The sequence below is a fragment of the Dipodomys spectabilis genome, unplaced genomic scaffold (genome assembly GCF_019054845.1).
Source record: "Dipodomys spectabilis isolate Male_0828 unplaced genomic scaffold, ASM1905484v1 ptg000017l, whole genome shotgun sequence".
NCBI classification, from domain to species: Eukaryota; Metazoa; Chordata; class Mammalia; order Rodentia; family Heteromyidae; genus Dipodomys; species Dipodomys spectabilis.
In genome coordinates, this window is record NW_024870694.1 from 15,918,731 (window position 1) to 15,941,361 (window position 22,631).

At 37.0% G+C, this 22,631-nt stretch overlaps 1 protein-coding gene across 4 annotated transcripts in view; it reads right to left on the minus strand.

Moving 5' to 3' along the window:
• Window positions 1–22,631, minus strand: part of Tp63 (tumor protein p63) — a 211,521-nt gene that overhangs the window by 96,144 nt on the left and 92,746 nt on the right. The window lies entirely within an intron of this gene.

The following is a 22,631-nucleotide window of genomic DNA, read 5'->3' on the forward strand; positions in this document are numbered from 1 at the left end:
CATAAAATCAATAGAAATTCTAGGAAATATGTGCATAATAAAAACAAAATTTTTCAATTTTCTTTTGCATTTCCTCTATTAAACACTTTTTTAAAATTAAGACTCAAAGAAAGATACTTTTTCCTGTAAGTGGGTAATGAAACCTATTATTTTACATGTTCTCTCCACTCAAATGACTAATAGAATTTTTCATGAAGCATGACAGTGTTTTTTTTAACTTAAACATGTATTTGTGTAAATACATAAGAATAATCATGTAAACTGGGTTCTGGTGGCTCATATCTGTAATCCTAGCTACTCAAGAGGCTGACATCTGAGGACCAAGGTTTAAAACCAGGTGGAGCAGAAAAATCTGTGAGACTCTTATTTTCATTCAAATAGCAAAAATCTGAAAGTAGAGGTGTGGCTCAAATGGTAGAACACAATTCTTGAGTGAAAAAGCCAAGTGAGAGAATCAGGCCCTGTATTCAAGTCCTAATAATCAAAAGAATAGTCATGTAGAATCTGGTTTTGGTTATCACAGCACAATGAAAGTACAATGCAACCTGCTGGTTATATGAATCAGTAAAGTATTCTTTCATTATTGCTCAGTGCTTGAATCTAGTTAGATGAAAAGAAAATTAGAAGTCAGAATAGATTATTATATCAATTTCAGAAACTGAGTTTGCAACTATGTTTATGACTTTGCATTTGCTTCCTCTTTCCTTTCACCTTGGTATCTATAAAATGCATCTATATACATGCATATAAAAATGATACAGTCATTGGACTAAAAGTTATCTTAATGCCATTGAATTATTGGCAATATTGCTTTTGTTAATTAACATCCATCTCCCCTAACATAACAGTTGATCTCAAATATTCAAGAATCTGATAATATTGCCACACCACAAACCTAGGTTGCACAAAACATTTATTTCCTCATGTAAATTTTAGCAAGAACAACCTCTCTTACTCCTGCCATGAACCATGTAAATGTTGGGTACAAAGCAAAGAAACAAAAACTTATAGTATATAGCACAAATATTTATAACAATTTTACAGAGTTTCAACTTTATACTGTCAGGTTAATGGTAATGGAATGCAGAGCATTGCTTCTTTAAAGCTGTGTGTTTTATTACAGTGGTTCAACACTAGGATAATCCTAGGAATCACCCAAGGTATTTTTGGAGAACCAATGTAGATGGGCCCCAGCTCTACTACATTAGATACTCCAGAGCTGCAAGCCCAATCCTTAGATATTTTCAGGCAGTCCTGAATGCACCATGCCTGGGTAGGACTGCTCTAGAATAGATGCTGTGAGTACAGCTATACAGCTGCACCATTACTGTGGTAAGTTCTTTTGGTCCACTAATGGGATAATGTAGTCATTTGACCCCTAAATCTAAAGGCAAGATTTCAAGTTTTTTATGGTATACAATCAAAAGGTAAACAAATGTTGTCTTCCAGAGTTAATAGATTTCCTGTGGGATCTCTGGGTGAAAAGTCAAATTCACAGTATGAAGGAATCTCACAATTTTCTCAGTCTAGCATATATGTTCCCAGATCCTAGACAAAAATCCAAGACAGTCTGTCCACTGCACTACTTAACAACTTCGGGTAGTTGAAGAAAAGAGCCCTGGACTGGGAGTTAGGGACTGTGTTTCTAGGTCTGTCTTTAACTAGCTCTGTGCCCCAAGGGCAAGTTACTTAACCACTCTGGATTCCAATTCCTCATTTGTGAAATGAGAGAGCTGCAGAACTAAATGATTTCTAAAGACTATTACAGAGAAGACCTGTGCCTTTGCCCAGAATACAGAGACATGTTTTAGATGATTAGTCATATTTCTCTTACTTTACTTGGATAGTTCCCCTTAATTTGCCCCTGTCTATATTGTATAAGTAAAACAGTGGAATCTGTACTTAGATATTAAATAATACAGAGAAAATGGAGCAATGCATGGGTATGCGTTTTTTTTTCTTTATAATATTCTCCAAGTGAAAAACTAGCTACTAGTGAGCATTAATTGGAACTTAACACAAACATTTCCATAAGAGAGCTAGTTAATTAAAGAACCTCTGACAATGCTTGAGTCTGGAATGAGTGTAGGTAGCTGATGTAAGAATCATGCATTTATTTAAGCAGAGGTCACAAAGAAGTAACACTTCTGTATGCTCATTACAAAATAGCACTGAGCTGTAAACATCAGGGGTTTGGTAATGTGCTTTAATTTTCCAACAACCTAATAATCTAAGAATCATTATTATCCATCTTTTAAAGATAAATGAACAAAACTAAAGATCTTAAGTTAATATTCCTCAGGAATTGGTACTAACTCCATTTAAAATTCGTAACTTTGTATTCTCAGTCATTTCTCCAGATGTCTTAAAGCTTACTGGCCTCAGACTTAGGGATTAGTGTCACCCCTGAATTAGCATATCACTGTTATAAAGTCACAACTCTGGAAAAAAGAATTTTTACATGTGGGGTCAAAACATATGCTATGCAGAAAAACTAGAATTTTGCTGAATATGCTTTACTTCCTGTAAGTGCTATGAATACTTTTCTGTTTATCTGGTTCCCCAACTTTCATGACAGTCTGGAATTTTAATCTTTCTATGGACAAATTATTGTTATTGTTATCATTATTATTGTTTTCCTGTCATGGGGCTTGAACTCAGGGCCTGGGCCCTGTCCCTGAGATCTTGCTGAAGGCTAGCACTCAACCACTTTTGAGCCACAGAACCACTTCTGTTTTTTGGTTTTTTTAGGGGGGGTCTGGTCGTGGGGCCTGAACTCTGGGCCTGGACGCTGTCCCTCAGCTCTTCAGCTCAAGGCTAGCGCTCTACCTCTTGAGCCACAGCGCCACTTCCAGCTTTTTTCTTTTTTTTTTTTGCTTATGTGGTGCTAAGGAATCGAATCCAGGGCCTCATGCATGCAAGGCAAGTGCTCTACCACTGAGCCACCTTCCCAGCCCCACCACTTCTGTTTTTTGAGTGGTTAATTGTGATAAAAGTCTCATAGGGACTTTTCTGATGAGGCCAGCTTTGAACTGCGATCCTCAGATCTCAACCTCCTGAGTAGCTAGGATTACAGGTGTGAGCCACCAACACCTGGCTATATTATTTTTTACTGTATGATCTGTTGGTTTTCAGAAAAGTCTTTTAGATAAGGCCTTTGATCTCAACACTATAAAGAGCTGCTAATATATTTCAAAATCACAGCAACAGAATTTATATTCTTTTTACATAGAAGTCTTGTTTTCCAGAATTTTTATGAGAAACAAAATGTCTCTAAGTGCTTGTTAAAAACAAAAGTATATTTATCATGTATTGAATAACACATTTTTTCTCTAATTTGAAATGTCACTGTCCTTGTCATAATATATCAAATAGCTTCATTTTATATCACTGTGGGAGAAAAATAAGCATTCAGATAAATCTTTACACATAGAAAATAGTTGTTTTGCTAGGCATTGGTGGCTTAGGCCTGTAATCCTAGCTACTCAGGAGGCTGAGATATGAGGATTGAGGTTTAAAGGCAGCCTGGGCAGGAAAGTCCATGAGACTCTTATGTCCAATAAACCACCAGAAAACCAGAAGTGGTGCTGTTCCTCAAGTGGTAGAGCACTAGCCTTGAGCTGAATTACTGAGGGAGACCGCCTAGGCCCAGAGTTCAAGCCCCATAACCAACAACAACAAAAAGAAAAAAGAAAAAGAAAAGAAAGAAAAAGAAACAGTTGCTTTATGTTCTTTATGCATGTCATGTAGATTTAAATAAGGAACAAGATGGTACTTACAAACTTCTGGAAAGTTAGAAATTGAGACAATTTTGTGCTCTTCAATCTATGTCTGTATTCTATGGGTAAAAATAGGTGTAGAAGGGAAATGTTTAGGTTTTGCAAAGCTTAGTTAAGGAGATAGTGAGGTATCTTATTACAGTATTAGTTCTTTTGAGTTGAAAGAGAAGATTAGAAAAAAGCCAAGGACTGGGTATATTTGGCTGGAACTAAGTAGTTATCAAAGGGAATAAAAATTGCTTTTGCTTTTAATAGCAATAGATGAGACCCTAAGAAAGAGCGTGTAGCTAATTCTAAATGTATCAATCAAGGGTAGGAGCCCTCTCTTCTACCAAGGACGATTTGGATATTTATTATATCATCATGGGCTTAAAAAATCATCATACAAGCAGATACAAACAGACCATGGACAATCAATGAGAAGCATACTAAATGATTTCAAGAGCCTTTAGATGGCTCTGGAGACAGTAGTACTCTAGTCCTCTTTCATCCTCTTCCAGAGGCTTCTCAACAACTGTATTTCTTAAAAACAACCCTGACCTTGTCACTCTTTGGGGGCCCTGATGCCACTGGAACAACCAACTTCTTAGATAGGTATTCAGAGCCTTTCACAATCTGGATAGATATCTGCTCTACTTCATCTTTCTTATATTTCACTCCACTTACTCCATGAGTTTCCGCACAACCATTTCTGTCCTTCTGCTCCATCTATTTTATTTATTCATATTTATTGATTGATTCATTATTTTCATTTTGTGTTGGTACTGGTCCTAGAACTCAAGGTCTTATAGTTTCCTTTGGCTTTATGTGCTCAAGGCTGGTACTCTACCACTTGAACCACACCTCTACATTTTTTGCTGGTTAATTTGAGAGCAGTCTCCCATACTTTTCTGCCTATGCTAGGTTTGAACCTTAACGCTCAGATCTCAGTAGTCTTCCTGAGTAGCTAGGATTACAGGTATGAGCTGCTGACACTTGGCTTCTGCTCCATCCCTCAGTTTGGTATATATTCATAATTTTACCTAAGACATTTGTGTTGGGATTCTTTTAATAATATTTTTGTGAGGATTTCTCCAATCCCCAATGTTAAAGCTTAATCTTTCCACAAATGTGTGTAAATACAGTAACAAAATTGTGCCTTTTAATGCAAAAAGTTGTATTCTGCCTTTTCCATCCAATTTTATAAGTCAGAGTATGTTTCTGTCCATATCATATCTAGTGTCTAAAATCTCAAGGAATATAAATTCAAGTAAATTGGTTTTATTCTTTATGAAATTTGAACAGTGGATTCATTCCAAAAGTTTATGAGGTACTTATTTTGAAGAGATGCCTTTCCTCTCTGAATCAAAGCATAGCACTTAATTAAAATTGAAAAAAAATAATCATACTCTCAATCCAAGCTCAGTATTTAATATGCTTAGCAATTATTTTTCAAAAGGGAAGCTGCCAACAAGGTAAACCTGTAATAGAGAAACCGAAAAAAAAAAAAAAAAAAGACTGAGGTTTTCAGATTATGTGTGAAAGCTAAGAAATGCTGGGACTTTCCACGCTGTTCCAGAACAAAATCAATTAGATCTTTTTCAACATCAGCTAACCTTAAATTAAAGGATGATCCACATAGAACACTGAGTAACTTGTGAAGCTCTAATCACTCCTGAGTTAAGTGTTTTGCTTCCACCTCTTCCTCACATAGGTGAAACAAGCAAGCATTTTTAGAAGTCAGAAGGCCACTAAATTAAGGCATCCACCCAATCAAATTTTTCTTTAAAGGCCACATTCCAAAGCAAGATATAAAACCTATCCATTTTAAGGTCACCAGCTCTGTTGAAAAATGGGGAATCTTTGTAAGCATAGAAGGGAAAATTAATCCCATTCTAAATCCTACAGTTGTATTCAAAAAAATTTTTTAAAAAAGTACTGGTGTAAATATTCACATAAAAATAGTATGTTGGAAATGAACCTTACAATTTTGCCAAGGTGGTGGTGAGGGGAGATGGAGGAGGGGGGGGGGGAGAGGGAGGAGGGGAAGGAAAAGGGATAGTGGGAGAAAAACAACAGAGGAGGTAACAATGCCTGACAAGAAACATACTCATCACCTTACTGATGTAACTATAACCTCTTTGTGCAGTATGTTTACAAAAAATAAAATAAAATTTGTTATAAAAAGAAAAATTAATGCCAGATATCTTTGTCTGACACTTGTAATCCTAGCTACTTAGGAGGCTGAGATCTGAGGATTAGAGTTAGAAGCCAGCCCATAGAAAAAAGTCTGTGAGACTATTGATTGTCATTTAAACACCAAAAAGCCAGAAGAAGAGTTGAGCTTTAGCCTTCAGTGAAAAGGTAAGGGTCAGTGACCAGGGCCTGAGTACATGCCCTAGTACCAGCTAAATAAATAAAGTAAAATATTAAACAGGGTTTAGATTCTTTATGTCTAATCCTTTTCAGAGTATGTTACATATAGTATATTCATTTAATCCTCATGAAAATTTATGATGTAGGCATCTGATCATTGCTTTAGTGCAGACAGATGCTAAATGATGGAATCAAGGTCAGAACCCATATATTTTAGCTCCCAAATTTACACAAAACCTCTACTGTTATGATTAAATTGCATCTCCATTTCTCCTCCCCTTACCCCATATTTATCCCTCACTCAGTGTCATGTCCACAGCAGCCCTACAGCTCATTTGCCAGACAGTCCACTCTGTGATTATAATAATAACAGTATTTTTTAACTACTTCCCTGGATTTAAAGATTGCCTTACTACTAAAGGGCTTCACAAACAGTTCAACCCAATAGATGAAGAACTGAGATAAAAATCACCTTTCTTCATAGTCTTTTGCATTGTGCACTGAAAATATTTTTATTAAAAATACAATAATTAGAAGCAAAAATTAATAATAAAATCCAAACTGCAAGAATGCCAATTCTAAGCATAACACTCAAAATTATTGCTAAAGTTCCTACTGGCATCATCCTGCATATTCATACCAGTAAAGTTAAAAGCATGTTTAATATAGTCTTGCTAGTTATCGTAGTATTCTGACCATTTCTCTTGCCAAGTATCCATACAATGAAAAGTACTAGGCCAAACGCTATAATTTAAAATGTTAAATAGATATGATGTCAACATATTGTCCGAAAAGATTGCACCAAAATACATATTGTATAAGGATAACTACCACAGCCTTCAGGCTCATCTCTTTGCAACTTAAAAGATGAAAAACAAATCTCATTTCAATATTCATTCTTTCGTCTGAGGATTTTGTTGTTGTTTATTTGGGATTCTTGCTTACTAGGTTGGTGCTCTAGCACTTGAATCATACTCTCAGCCCTTATTTGCCTTTTTGTTTCAGATAGAGTCTCATATTCCTTCTTATGCTTGTCAATAATTGGGCTCACAGATATACATGATAATTTCCAGCTGTTCCTTATTGTTTATTGAGTTGGAGTTCTTCCTACTATTTTGCTCATGCTGGTCTCAAACCATAGTCTTCTCAAACTCCACCTCTGCAGTAGCTAGGATTATAGAGTTGTGCCACCTAGCCCAACCTACTAGTAGTGTATCTATTACCCCCTTTTAATTTGTTCTTTAAATGATGTATTCATGTCCTAAATTCATTTTTAATATTTTTCCCTCTGCCTTCTCACATTGGATTAGTAATAAATTCCTTATTAATAAAAATATTAGCTGGGCGCTGATGGCTCACACCTGTAATCCTAGCTACTCAGGAGGCTGAGATCTGAAGATGGTGGTTCAAAGCCAGCCCGGGCAGGCAAGTCCATGAGACTCTTATCTGGAAGTGGAATTGTGGCTCAAGTGGTAAAACACTAACCTTGAGCTGCAGAGCTGAGGGGCAACAACCAGGCCCAGAGTTCTAGCCCAATGACCGACTTAAAAAAAAATAATTAACGCTTTGACAAATCTACCAAATATTTTCATGTTAGTTTCATTTTTAGTATATATTTCCATATATAAGGAAAAGGAAAATACAAGGAAAATATAGAAAATATAGAAAAAACTCAAGTAACCCAGAATTTACAAGTAACCACTGTTAAATTTTTGGTATATTATACCCAAGTATGTAAAAAGAATATGTATATACTTATACATATGTATATAACTTATACATATATAATATTATCAATTTAAAAACATATTTTAATATATAATGTACCTGCATATACCCATGCATTCACCAATTTAATAAAATTAACTTGTGAATATACATATAATTAAAAATACTTTAAAAATCATTTTAACTTTAAATTGTTATTACAGTACTACTGAATTAATCATTTCCCATTAATTGGGAATTCATTTTATATCACAGTTTTTAATACTATACTGAAGACCAGAAAAGTATGCTTAATTAGAATGCACTAATATAAGCTAGTTATTCAATTTAAATGATATTCTAAGGCTAACAGATGCCTGTACATTGATTTCAAGACATCATATTAGTATAGGGCTGACAATTTTATGATTTGGATCTTAAATATGCTCCAAGAGTTCCATTATTGAGGGCTCCATCCCCAGTTGATGAAGCTACTGAGAAGTGGTGGACATTTAGCAATGGGGATTCAATGGAGAAAGTATCACTGGGGAATGTCCTTGAAAGGTATATTGACACCCAGATTCGTAGCTATACTACATGTTCAGCTTTCCTCTTCTGTGTGATGGTATATTGCCAGACCATAGTACCAAGACAACCCATCATAGTGCATGTACTACACAGCCTACCATAATGAATTATTGCCTGACAACATGACCAAAGCAACCCACGATTGACAACAAGCCTCAAGCAATGAGAGGCAGAACAAAAATCCTCTAAAACCATGAGCCAAAATGAATATTTTCTCCTCTAAGTTTTTATTTTTGAGGTATTTTCTTACAGTGACACGAAGCTGGATGAAACTGATCAAGAAAATAGAACAGTGTTCCCCTTACGACCACCTCATATTATTTAAAATTCTTTCAAACATTTTGCTATAAAAACTTAAGAAGAAGCTAGATTTGTCAAATTGCTATCTTATTTTATTTTTTCTTTTTTATGGTTTTTATTGTAAAAATACTGTACAGATGGGTTACAGTTACATGAGTAAAGTAATGACTACATTTCCTATTGAGCATTGTTACCTCCTCCTTTGTTTTTCCCCTACCATCCCTTCCCTCCTCACTTCCCCAACTTCCCCCTCCCCCCACCAAGTTTTAAAGCTACCAGCACAACTATGTTTATTGCAGCATTATTTACAATAGCTAATATGTGGAACCAACGCAGATGCCCCTCAGTAGATGAATGGATCAAGAAAATGTGATATATATATATATATATACATATATATATATATGTATATATATATATATATATGTACACACACATATAATGGAATTCTATGCCTCCATCAGAAAGAATGACATTACCCCATTTGTTAGGAAATGGAAAGACTTAGAAATAATTATATTAAGTGAGATAAACCAGGCACAAAGAAACATAGGTCCCATGGTTTCCCTTATTTCCAATAACTAGCATAAGTTGAGCACAAGCAGAAAAGGTCAAAAGCTATGTACATATGACCATATAAGATGATGCTAAGTGAAATGAACCCCAAGATAGGGACACAATTTGTTTTTCTTTTCTTGCTATTGTTTTTAATGTATCTAAAATGTACTATGTGATTCTTTTGTTTCTCTTGTATGTTCTTCCTCCATGGTATTTATTTCTTTGGTGTCAGTCCTGGGGCTTGAATTCAGGGCTGGGTCCTATCCCTGAACTTTTATGCTCAAGGCTTGAGCCACAGCTCTATGTTTGGCTTTTTGTAATATATGTTTTTATTGTTATTATAAAGGTAATATACAGAGGGGTTACAGCTTCACAAGTCAGGTAATGAGTACATTTCTTTTTGACAATGTCACTCCTTTATTTCTGGCTTTTTGTTGGTTAAATGGTGGTAAGAATCTCATAGACTTTTCTGCCCATGCTGACTTCAAACCGTGACACTCATATCTCATTCTCCTAAGTAGTTAGGATTACGGGCATGAGCCACAAATGTCTAGTAAATTGCTATTTTATTTTACTCATTAAACAGCTTCATTCTGGGTTTGGGAAGGTAGCTTAGTTGTAGAGTGCTTGCCTTGCATATATGAGGCCCTGGGTTTGAAAAGGCCAGAAGTGGCTCTGTGACCCAAGTGGTAGAGTGCTACCTTTGAGCGGAAGAGCTCAGGGACAGTGCCCAGGCCTAGAGTTCAAGCCCCACAACCGACCAAAAACAAAAAAAAAACAAAACAAAACATAACAGGCTCATTCATCTCCATTCCCATTGATTACACATGATGCATTCAACTGCCAACAAGAGAGAGGGTGAAGAGCAGTGAAAAAAAATCTCATTTATTTGATTTTAAGTTAGTTTCTTTTACTGAGTAGATAATGAAAAAGTGTTAGCTCACAGTAATTACACAACACATCACCTTTCCTTCTGAGTCCAGACTGGGCTATTTCCCATGCAATTCTAGATTTCAATAATTTACCTAAAATTATAGAAAAGGCAATTCTACTTGCCTGTAAGGATGATGCATGAAAGGGCGTTGTCTGAAGAGTCATGGACTTAGTAATAAGTCCTGCCTCCTTCCAGTAAACTGAAGCATAGCATTTCCCCTAGCTGTCCCTCTGTTTCTTTCAGTTTGCCAATTAGACCCAATGTTGTAATATATTTGCATACAATATAACTGTGATTCCAGCCTTTAAGGAATTTGTATTTGTCTACTTTCTGATGAAGACAGACAGCTTAGATATCTGCCTGTCATGGAAATTTCTCCCCAAAGATAGTTGGTTTCACAGAACACTTGACTTCTATAAAGTATTTCAACCTGGTGACTTTTTGGCTTCATTTTTATTCTTCATTTTTTTTTCTCTCCTCAACAGGACAGACCTCTTTCTTCCCACACTCTGTACTTTGAATTACTTCAGTTTTTGTTCTTACTTTCTAATACAGATCTTCTCTACCATTTAAGGGAAGAGAATGATCCCTAGACAACATAAGAAGAAGCTGAATTTACTTTTGATCTCCAGAGGGGAGAATTACATTTTACTCTAAGAGCTTCAACATCCTTCTCTCTTTTCAATTCCTAAAGGTATGCATTTTCAGTTGTAGCTATGTGTACACTTGTGGCTTCTGATTCAAAAACACAGACGGAGAAGTCTGTGTAAAATTCAATAATTGCATCTGTGCTTCTTCTGGCCAGCATGCATACCAGCTCAACACCATACACCCTGGGGAATGAACTAAATGCGTGCCCTGTTCCACTCTTCAGAATGGCACTGCTTCTAGATGCTAAGTCTTCAAATAAGCTATCTATAATAATGGTTTATAAGTTTTTAAAGTTTCACTTTACCTATTTCATGACTTACTGTCTGCTCTGGACATTGCTTTCTACCCTGTGTCCTAACTCTCTACAACAAAAGATCGATCAAATCCTGCAGCATTTCTAAAGCCTTCCCTGGCCTGACATTCTCTGATTCTCTATATACTTCTAAGAGTTGCCACTTCCTTCTGATGCAAAGGCTTTGATACTGATTTCTGTGGCAGAAATCAGGTCTTTACAAGGAAAAACTACATTATTAAAGACTTGAGATGATCCAGTAAAAACTTGACACTCTGCCTAGACCTAGGGCTACTGACGTGCCAACAAAGTTTTTTTTTTCTTTTTTTGGTTCTGTTCGTGGGGCTTGAACTCTAGGCCTGGGCACTGTCCCCCGGCTCTTCAGCTCAAGGCTAGCGCTCTACCAATTGAGCCACAGCACCACTTCTGGCTTTTTTTCCTTATTATGTGGTGCTGAGGAATTGAACCCAGGGCCTCATGCATGCAAGGCAAGCGCTCTACCACTGAGCCACCTTCCCAGCCTGCCAACAAAGTTTTGAAGCCACTTCAGGCACAACCAACTACAGTGCTTTTAAGAACTGATGACAAAGTTTGCAATGGCTTCTTTTCTCAGGCATAAAGATCATCAGCTAGCATGATCTGTCTCACCCTGGTCCAAAAAATTAACCCCGAAGTAATTGACTTCCTACTGTTATTTTTATTCTACAGTCCCAGAGTACAGGAGAGAGAGAAATGTATGGAATTATCAAAGAAAAAAAGAGAAAGGATCCATAATGTAAAATTAGGAAGTAATTTTGTACTGTTTTCAGTGCTTAAATAATAGATAAATATTAACTTAAAACTGTATGAAAAAGTGTTGGAAAGTTTCTCATGGTCAATTCTAATACTCTATTTCTGCTGAGCAGAGACTTGGATATTACTACTGTTATTATTATTATTATTATTGGAGTGTATATGCATGTATATGTACTAGTACAGAGGTTTGAGCTCAGAGCAACAAGCTCTTACTTAGCTCTTTCACTCAAAGCTGACAGTCTACTACTTATGCCACATTCTACTTCCAGCTTTTTGCTAATTGAAGAGTCTTTCAGATTTATTTGCCCAGGCCAGCTTTAAATTAAGATCCTCATTAAGGTATCTGGTGTGGTTGAGTATGTCTATAGACAGTGCTCCATGCTGGGCACTAGTGACTCATGCCTCTCATCCTAGCTATTCTGAGAATCATGTTTCAAAGCCAGCCTGGACAGGAAAGTCTCTAATCTCCAATTAACTACCAGAAAACCAGCAAAAAGAGCTTAGGGACACTGCCTCGGCCATGAGTTCAAGCCCTATGAACAACAACAAAAGCCACATTAACTTTCCCAAAAGAAGTCAATAATTTGGCGATGTATACTAAAAGCACCAGTGTATATATTGTATGTTTTGATTTTGCCATTTTGTAGCTTTGAAAATGACAGTACCTCTTTTTTTTTCCCCTGAGAGGCAAACTCAAATGCATTAATACAAACATAGCACACATTATCTCCTTTTCTACTGGTACTTTTTGAGTGTCTGATAAGTGCTTAGTTAGCTTAGATGTTTTCTCTCTCTTTCTCTCTGCCCCCCCCCACCTCCCTCTTTTTGGTTTTGCTTTGTCATTCTTAGATTTTCTTGGCAGCCAGTTGCTCTCCAAAAGCAATGTCTCTATTATTGTAGATCTCATCTCATTGCCTTTTAATCATGTTTTCATGAATCACAGTAAAATAGGAACCTCACAGAAACAGTTCTGCCCAGATTTTGCTCTATGGTTCCTGAAGCTTTGAGAGTATGCAAAGTCAGCATTCAAACAATGTTTTGCTACACAAAATCTTCCTAGTTTTGTTCCTCCTCCTAGCAGTCTGTGAAGTAGGCATGATCTAATCATCCCTAATTCTCAGATAAAGACAACAGCTTACAGAGGGGTTAAATATGATAATGAAGTTCACACATCCAAGCTAGTACTGGAAACTCAAGTCTGTTGTCTCCAAACCATGTACTCTGAGTACACAGCACAAGTTGCTCCTCACAAGGAGATCTTTGCACATGCACCAACAGGGTGGAGGAAATGTAGTCTCTGAGGAAAGAAACTTTTTGTGTATGCCTGCTCTGTGAGGGAAGATGAGAGGTTTTGTAGCACAGATGACTCTTTCCCCCGTACCAGTAGTTTTCCCTAAATACGGTTCTCTGGAGCTTCCTACTGATATACACACAATAAATGGACTTAACTCTAGTTTCCCAATCGTGATTCACAACTTGATTAAAAAGTGGTGCAACCAAGTAGGTGTGCCTCTGTGACCAGGTTGTTGAGCCAGATCTTCTGGCCTCTGAAGGCCGCTGGTTTGATTTTGTCAGGAAATATTATCTGTACAGATCATTAACTGGTCAACTCTGTGAGAAAGAGATTTTTAAAACTCACTAGAGGAGTGAAGCACCTAAGAAATATAAATAATTCCCAGAAAAGACTGACATGTACTTTAAAACACACATATGTTCTACCACAGGGAATCTGTCACTGATTAGAGTGTAAGTGCTATGTCTTGGATTTGTAGGATTGTGGCCAAAGTTAGTTACTGGGGCTTCAGTCTGAGCATTGCTTTAAAAGACCTGTTCAGCATCTTCACAATACAATAATTTTTTTTAAAGATATGTCCAGCTTCCTAACTCATTCTTCAAGAGGCCAGTTTTTCTGGGAGAGAATGAGGGAAGGTAGTAACACTGTCCAAAAAAGAATTACCTATCTTATGTAACTGTAACCCCTCTGTATATACACTCTATAGTAACAATACAAAATGAAATATTAAAAAGGTCCATTTCATCATTTCATCTAGCTACTATCATATATTCTTAGTCATGGTAAATAGCTGCTCATTGTCCCCAAACATACCAAAATTCCTTTTGATCTCACTATTTTAGTCCAAGTCAAAAAGGCTTCTGGGTTCACCTAATTTGGAAAATTATCAAATTTGACAATTTGTCCCTTAAGCAATTGAAAATCTAGACCAAAAAATGAAAGCCAAACTTATGAAGACTATAGTATCCAATAATTGTTTTGATTATGTCATCAACAATAGACCCATTTGATAAGATGTTAAGGCTAGATGATGTATTGCAGACCATCTGACACCACTTTATTTCTTGCAAACATACATTTTATTCCAAACATTATCTGTATTATTTTATTGCACATTATCCCATAAATAGACTTAAAAAAAGAATAAGTTTCAGTATGTAGTGAGAAAGGAATATATATGTTTAAGAAATACTATATATATATTTATATACTATACACAGTAATATGTTTATGAAGTCAGGTTAAAATATGTGTGAAATGGATAAAATTGATGTTAAATACTGTAAGGAGATAAGAACTAGCCATTCTAGCCAAGTCATCCAATTTTAAGTTTTCAGCTCTAAGCCCTTCCTCTTGCTATTTGTTTGCTCTCTAGTATTGTTGTTTTTTGTCCAGCCCCTCAATGCCTCCTGAGACTTCTCCAGACTTCATCCAAGAGACTTGCCTCCTCCAGACTTCATCTAAGGATTCACACCTACCAAGGGACAGGTACTGCTGGCTGCTGCCTTCTCTGGGAGAGGACCACATTCCGGCCTTTTATCCCTAATGTCAATGCCCCTTGTCAGCAGGAAGTAGCCAGAGAGAATCTGCACCCTATTTCATGATTATTAAAAGGCTGGAATGTAAGGTCCGCTCCTTGATGATGAGCAGACTCCGCCCTCCTTGCAGCCAAGTCTCTGTCCAGTAGCTGCATTGCCTAGACAACTGGCACACCTGGAATAGGTCACATCTGCATCCACTGAGGTCACATCTGGATTTGATGTGGCCACACTTTTCTCCACCCCTACCCTAGATAAGGCCTAGCCCAAGGCCAGACGCTCTCTTTGGCCAGCCTCGTGGAGTGTCAACCTGGCCTGGTGCCAGCTGGAACGATGAATAAACCTACCCCTTTCCTGAATACAATGTGCATGGTGTTCTTACTCAGCAGCTTCTTAAAAACCTAACAAGTACTAAGTTGCAAGTTCTTTGGAAAATTAAAGTAGGTAGACTGATGAAATCTTCATAGAGATAATGGATGTTAAACCTTTAGGATTGAGAACAAAACTTGGAAAGAAGGGGAAGAAAAGAAGACTTTCTCAAATTAAAGTAGTAGTACTGGCCAAAAGACCGACATAAAACGACTCAGAATCAGACAGTAGAGTTAGTGAGCCAAGTAAGACATGAAAGATAGAAGATGGAGCAGGAAAGGAATGTTGGAATAAGACTGAGGTAGGCTTGAATTGTTTGCATCTTTCTCATACTAAAGGCAACCTTGGGATACCAGAGCCTTTATGACTTAAATTCCCTGGCTGGAAAAGTATGGGCTAGGTTATTCCTTATTTCCTCTCATTTTTCTAACCCCTTGCATTAAAAGTAGAAAATTATGTGAATTAAAATATGCAGAAAAGATAACCTAGAATTCCGAGGACTGCCTTTTTTTTTTGCTATCACTAAAGATCAACATCAACTCCTCTTCTCTGGCTCATTCTCCCTAAGAAGTGTGCCCAGTCCACCCAAATGTCACAACAGCATTTACCCTCTGACCTTTAGCAAACAATGGCACAGGATGCCTTTGTACAATGCTGAATGCTACACCCTTGCTTCTTTAAAAACCAACCTGCAGGTTAATTAGAGTTAAACTCTACCCATATGAGACTAACATTTACATTTAAACCTATAAAACACCAACTTCCTAATTGACCCCTGGCCATTGAGGATACTAACCCAGTTGGGGCTGGCTTATGTTCTTAGGAGAAATGTAGGATTCCTTTTATTTAAAAAAATCAAATAAACATTAATATAAAAACAACTGTTTTTTTTTTAACTGAATTTCTTTTACAATGATAGGATCATTCAGGTTTTTTAAGCCATTACTCTTCTGTATTGAGTAATGAGTAGTTAGTTACTCAAGTGAATATTAAACAGGATTCAGTTAAGCATCCACTCATAAATTCTGTTTAAATTATTTCCTGGTTCTATGCACACACCCATAGTGATATTTCCATTTTCACTTCTTGTGCTCCAGGAAGAAAAGCAGGGAAGAGAGATGGGGCTCTGATCTTGGCTCTTTGAGGAAATGTAGAAATCCAAGATAAAAGATGGGAAAATAGCAAGAAGGACTGGCTTGAAGAGATGAATATTATGAGCAGTATTTCTCAGCACTAGTAAAGACTGAACTAAAATTTTACATCTTTAAGGGATTTAGACATCATATAGCCAAACTTTTATACTTTAGAAATAAACAGGGTAAGACGAAAGGATAGAAAAAAAGTGCCCCATCGCTCTGCTACTGTTTTGTGAACACCAAGTTTCTCTCCTTAGTATTGTAGCCCAGAAATAAAAGAACTGATCATAACATTTAAACGCATGTATTTCCACCCGTGGCCAATGGCCAGTATTCCAAGGGTACCAGAAATTTTCCTCAAGTTTTTTTCTGTAAAATCAGTTAAATTTTAGTGACTCGGACAGTTTTCTAAGGTGTTAGCAAAAGATAACCTCTGTCTCTGAGAAAGATTGTTGAATTCTTGGTTATAGTCTTATAAAAGATGGAAGACACCACTTGTAAGTTAAGTGAGGAATGGAAGATTAGGTATCAGTGGATAGTGAAAGCAAGCTACTTCAGACAAAGAGGCACAAGAGTGCGGGAGAATTTTCAAGGTTAACCTACAAAACATAGAAACAAAGCTAGGAGCTGGTGGCTCATGCCTGTACACCTAGCTACTCAGGAGACTAAAATCTGACAATTGAAGTTTGAATCCAGGACAGGCAAAAAAATTCATGAGGCTTTCCCTCCCATTCACTACAAAAAAGCCAGAAGTAGAGCTTGGATCAAGTGATATAGCCTTGAGCAATAAAGCTCAGGGACAGCACCTAGGTCTTGACTTTAAACTCCAGGACACACACACACACACACACACACACACACACACACACACACAAGTACAGGCACAGGTGCACACACACGCGTGTGTGCGTGCACACACACACACATACACACACACAAATGAGAAACAATGAGACAACATCTAAAAAGTCATATAAAGGGTAGTTTTATGGTAAGAATAGCACATCAACTCTAGCATGACAAGTTAGCCTCTAAGTTTAGGGCAATAAAAGGAAATTGGACTATGATAGGAGACAATAATGTAGGAATCCTAAATCCTTATCAAAAATGTACTCAATCATGACAAATGACTTCTTCATATTTGGCTTATAAGTTGATTTCCTTTCTGCAGGAAAGATCTGTATCCAAAATGACCAATGTTCTATCCAGATCCTGATAACACCACTTGCTACCAATACACTTGATTTGCTCTATGTGCTGTAAGCTCTTCTGTCATGACTTGGAATAAACACACCTTTCTTGAGGTCTGGTCAAGACCTCAAATTTATATTTAATGCTATGGATTAAACTCGGGGCCTCATACATACTAAGCAAGTGCTCTACCACTGACTCATATATTTTTTTTAACATTTTCTTTTATTGTACAGAGGGGGTACAGTTACATAAGTAAGGTAATGAGTACATTTCTTTTTGAACAGTGTTGCCACCTTCCTCAGTTTCACCCACTCCCCCTCCTTCCTTTCCCCCAAAGCTGTAAAGTTTATTTCCAGTATAGTGTCTAGTGAGTATCACTGCTGCACTGGTTCACCCTTTATCCCACCATTTCTGTGGTGGACATTCCCTTCCCCAAATCAGATAAACTTATATACAAGACAGAGGACACAGAAATCAAAAACAGTGGCAACAGGGAATAAACCAAAGGAGAAAAAGAAAAAGAAAAGGAAAAAGAAGTAACTGCAAGCAGTATACTTGTACTCTAGTTCATTTCAATAAGCATCATTTAATATGGTCATATGCACATAGCTATTGAACTATTGTGATCCTCTGCTAAAAATATCTTGGACAATTATTCGAGTTATTACAAATGAGGGAGACTAAGCAGTTTCTTTGGGTCTGGCTTATTTGCTTAATATAATTTTTTTTCAAGTCTTTCCATTTCCTTACAAATTGTGCAATGCTATTCTCTCTGATGGAAGCCTATAATTCCATTGTGTATATATCATACCTTTTCTTGTGTATATATAATCTTTTCTTCCATTTATCCACTGAAGGGCATGTGGGCTTATTCCATATTTTAGCCATGATAAATAATGCTGCAATGAACATGGTTATGCTGGTAGCTTTAGTATGACCTTCTTTGTGGCCATCTGGGTATAAATGCCCATTAGTGGGATTGTTGGGTCATAAGGGAGCTTTATGTTTAAACTTTTGAGGAAAATCCAAACTGCTTTCCAGAGTGGTTGAAAAAGTTTACATCCCCACCAACAGTGTAGTAACATTCCTTTTTGGCCACATCCCTACCAGCATCCGTTATTATTAGCTTTCTTGATAATGGCCATTTTTACTGGGGTGAGGTGGAAGCAATGCAGTTTTGATTTACATTTCTTTTAGGGATGTTGAACATTTCTTCATGTGGCTATTGGCCATTCTTATTTCTTCTTCAGAGAAGTGTCTCTTTAAGTCTTTAGCCCACTTATTTATGGGGCTGTTGTTTTTTTGAGGATTCATTTTTGGTGGGGTTTAAGTTTTGAACTCTAAGTATATTTTAGATATGAGGCTCTTGTCTGATGTATAGCTAGTAAAGATCATGTGGCCAAGTCCAATAGCTGATTTCTTAGTTGCTGCCCAATAAACTGCCCCTTGGGAAAATTAGAAAAAAAATTCACTGAGCTATATTTGACCCTGAAATTGATTGGTTTTTATCATTTGGTTTTGTTGTTGTTGTTATTGTTGTTTTGACAGTCCTAAGGCTTGAACTCAGAGCCTGGGCACTATCCCTGAGCTTTTGTGCTCAAGGCTAGTACTCTACCACTTGAGCCATGGCTCTACTTCTGGCATTTTGTTTTTTAATTAGAAATATGAATTTCATGAATTTCTTTGTCTGAGCTGGCTAAGAACCATGATCCTCAGATCTCAGCCTTCTGAGTAGCTACAATTATAGGCATGAGCACTGGGGATCAGCTTAAAATTTATGTTTAAAATGAAATATTTATTAAAGAAAGCAGATCTTGCTAAGGACCAGTGGCATATCCCTGTCATAATAGCTACTTGGGAAGCTGAGAATAGAATTGTAGTTCAAAGCCTGCCCAGCCCACATAGGAAAGATTCTTTCTCAAAAAGATGGATACTATATTAGACATCCCAGCCAAGAACAGAAATCATACATGTGCTCAGAGAGGAAGGGAAATCCTATTTCAAAAGCATTCAGCAAAAACTAGACCTAGACATATGGTTCAAATGGTAAAACTATAGAGCACCTGCCTAAGAAGCATTAGACTCCGAGTTCAAAACCCCACTGTTATTTTACAAAGATGTGAAAAAAAAAACAGAAAACAAAGCAGATCTGTCTTTAGAGGTATAAAATTTGAAGCACATGTTTAACCTAGTGTTTTTGTTTTGTTTCTGTTTCATGTTTATTCATTTTTCTGTAACTCCACAGTGAGATTATAGAATTAAAGGTAACTACTTGGGTGGTTAGATATGATGACATTAGTGGATCTCTCCTAGCCCAAAGGTTTTTATAATTCACACACACACACACACACACAAACAAAAGGAGAAGGAAAAAAGGAAAGATGGAAAGAAGGAGGAAGGGAGGGGAGGGGGAAGGGAGAGAAAAAGGGAGAGAGTTAAACCAGCAAACAAATACAGCCATAAACAGACATGATGTCTAACTGATATTTTTAATGTCATTTAGTATTTATGTCTGGTCGTTTAATGTCTAGAAAATCATTCTTGTCTCTGTTAAATAAGGAATAAAGTTACTTAAAAACAAACATGAGGCAGCCAGTATTGTTCTCTAGCTCTCCTAGGAGTTGGCTTCTGACTTTTGAGTCATACTCTACTAAAAGGAAACAATTTTTGGCTTGGCAATGTCCCCTCTTTGTCTGAATTAACTAGATGTGTACAAAATTAATGAAGGTATACTTATAGAGATCTCTAACAGGGCCCATCAACTTTATTCAAGACAGCTTTACTTCACAATAGTTCCTTGGAGCTATAATGGCTTGAAGCTGTCTGGAAAATTTACTGTGTAAGGACTTTGACCTAAAAGAAGATTTACAAAGGAAATTTTTGAGGAGCAACATAAATGCAAGAATGAGAATTACTCAGAGGGAGTGAATCTGACACAATGAGAAGGGATTAAAGAATACAGTATATGCCTTACATGGAATAGCTGAAGTTTTTCTTTTCACATCCAAATGTTGTAGAGGAAAGTGCACAATAAAACACTGCATTGAGATGGAGATAACTGCCAGGTGCTGGTGGCTCACACCAGTAATCCTCGCTACTCAGGAGGCTGAGATCTGAGGATAATGGTTCAAAGCCAGCCCGGCCAGAAAAGTACATGAGACTCTTTATTTTTTTTTTTTTTTTGGGGGGGGGTCCGGTCATGGGGCCTGAACTCTGGGCCTGGGCACTGTCCCTCAACTCTTCAGCTCAAGGCTAGCACTCTACCACCTGAGCCACAGTGCCACTTCCAGCTTTTTTCTTTTTTGCTTATGTGGTGCTGAGGAATCGAACCCAGGACCTCATGCATGCAAGGCAAACATTCTACCACTGAGCCACCTTCCCAGCCCAAGTCCATGAGACTATTATCTCCAATTAACTACTCAGAAAACCAGAAGTGGCACTGTGGCTCAAGCAGTAGCCCACTCGTCTTGAGCTGAAGAGTACAGGGATAGTTTCCAAGCCCAGAGTTCAAGCCCCATGACCAAAAAAAAAGATGGAGATAACTTGGAGAGTGATTGTTTCATAGTTTAGTATTGTAGTGACATCGCTTTCCAGAGAAAAATACTCACCACTGGTCATCTTTGGAAATGAGTTAATTGATTTATCAGTCACAGAGGAGGTCCACAAACACAAGGGGCCCTGATACCTGAAGACACAGCTGTTATCAGCTACACAACTAAAAGACACTACATGCAAAGTACTAGTGCTATCCACTTATTACCCCGCTTACATCCTTATTTCTTCCTTGGAGTCCTACTTCTGTCTGCAGTATCAATCACTTTGGCAGTTTGACTTACTACAAAGGGAAGATTTGATTCCCTGTTTAGTCCTTGAGAAGCAGCTGACTCACGTAAAATGAATTCATTACACCACTGATGCTGTGGGAAGACACTGAAGGATGGGAATTATGATATGCTCTTACAGTATTAGTCTTTAAAATATGGCAAAACTTGAACAGTGGTGGCTCACACCTGTATCTGAGTAGCTATTCAGGAGGCTGAGATCTGAGGATCATGTTTCAAAGCTAATGCCAACAGAAAATTCCATGAGACTCTATCTCCAATTACCCCCTAAAACAAGAAGTGAAGCTGTGGTTTAAGTGGTGGAGCACCAATCTTGCACAAAATAGCTAAAGGATAAAGCCTATAGGCTGATTAAAAAAATTATGGCAGAAATTCAATCTAATTTTCTACTAAACACAATGGAGTCTTGACGCCAACCATCAAGGAAGAAATAAGTGCATCAGAGGAAAAGTCTTAACACTTTTTTCCAATTAGTTATAGGACAGGGTGAAATAAACTGTGTACTATTACACCTCAACATTTGGTAGTTCCAAGTTGGTATACCTTGATTGGTGAGATATAGACTTAGGTTCAAGAGATAATATATAAGTGCTGAATTTTTTAAGAGAAATTATTATATAAGGAAGAAATATGAGTTCATGGCTGGCTACTATACCACCTGATAATTGAACTAGAGATTGCCACTTCACTTTCCATGATTCCGGGCTCTTATTTATGTTTTTATATATTTTAAAAGCATTAGCTACTAGATGATTTTAAAGTCAGTTTCAACAAGGACATTCTGAGTAGAAAATTGGGATACATAGATATATATAGAGATCTCTCAGATTATATATATATATATATATATATATATATATATATATACATATACATATACATAAACACATACATACAAGCTGGCTTGTCTTTACATAGGTGTTCTGTATAAAAGGATATACACAAAAATTTGGGTCAGGGACAAGAAGCAAATTAGCAGAATGTCTATATGAACTACTAGACACATTATAATGGTTTGTTTATCTGTCTTCATTAGCTGCTCTTAATACATCAAAGGAATGTTTCCAACCCTTTGTAATTAGTCATGCAAACAAAAGCATCATTTATCACTTTGCCATACTCAATAAACATGTCTGATATACCACCAAATCCTCTTGAGGATAACATCCCTACTAAAACTATCAGGCTAGACAGAGAAACACTAAACAGTATTATTACACACAGCAAGTTTCCAACCCATTTTAATAGGAAATGAATCACATGACAATTTTGCTGCACATTGATGTGCACTCTGCTGAG